Here is a 1,278-nt window from a genome sequence, read left to right on the forward strand (position 1 = left end):
TCGGAAAAAAAACCTCTTACACGCAAATAAAACCGTTCCGAAAAATGCGTACATTCAGTCACGAGTACCAGAACAAGCAGTTTTTTGTTTTACGAAAATACACCATGAATAAAAAACATGGAATCGGGAACCAATTATTCGTAACGCCTGTGAACTTGGATTTTGTTCTCCTATTTAGAAACGCTGTTCATGAAAACAGGAACACTGTTCTTGATGGTGTTTCGGAAGCTGTGCTTTTTTATCTTTAATATCTTATGTGTACAAAATGGATGAATGTTCTCCACAATATTCTAGTAACTAAGTTTTTTTTTGCTAGAATTGGTGTAAATATTTTCCAACTATCGAAATATGTAATGTGTGAGGTATTCTACCACCATGGATGCGGATGGCAAGTGAATCTTCTGACGCAAATTTTCAAGTCCCTCATACTCAATACATAACAATCAGTAAAATCGAAACAAATAACGATTTGAAATCTATTGGCCCCTCATTTGTTTCCCATAGAAAAAAAGTTAGAGTTACATTATTCACGTTCGCTGAACATGATCATGAAGTTATCTATTGGTTTTTCTGTATCCGCTTACCCACCGTACCTTACATAGTACGGATTGGAAACATCTATGTGGCATATTTGAAATACATATTAGGCTACTCATATATTTTTCAAAAATATTGTTTTTAGTAAGTAGATGAAAAAACCGAATTTAGTACTATACCATTTAAATCCACTAGAGTTTGTATCCTTTGACAGATACGCGTATTTCGACCTCAACTGTAAGACCGTCTTCAGTGTCGTAATAGACTCGAAATCTAGTACTAAACTCGTTTTTTCATCTACTTATAGGTATTCTACTAAACAGCTCGAAGATTTAATATCATTGTTCTTAGGTTGGCCTACGCCGGTGTTTATATCCTATATTTGACAAATTGATAAAAAAATTAAATCATCTGAATTTCCATTTAATTTTTTATTTTGATTGACTTTTGATTTATGATAAGCATTCATGTCTTTTCCTTGTGAACGCATTCTGATTTTAACATGTTTGGATGCAGGAACAAAATTGATCACCTCTGGTAAGCGGGAAACTATAGGAGAGTAATCATCCTGTTTCAAAGAGTTTTCTCTGTTGCCTTCCATCTTCACTGAGAAAATTTTCCCATCTGGAATGCATAAACAGAGAATAAACTCAGCATAATTTTCTCCCAGATTTGGTATTTTTTCTGCTCCCTTGTTTTGTTCGCGGTGTTTTCCATCATATGCTTAAGTTTTTCCTGCTA

This window comes from Aedes aegypti, chromosome 2, assembly GCF_002204515.2.
Source record: "Aedes aegypti strain LVP_AGWG chromosome 2, AaegL5.0 Primary Assembly, whole genome shotgun sequence".
NCBI lineage: Eukaryota > Metazoa > Arthropoda > Insecta > Diptera > Culicidae > Aedes > Aedes aegypti.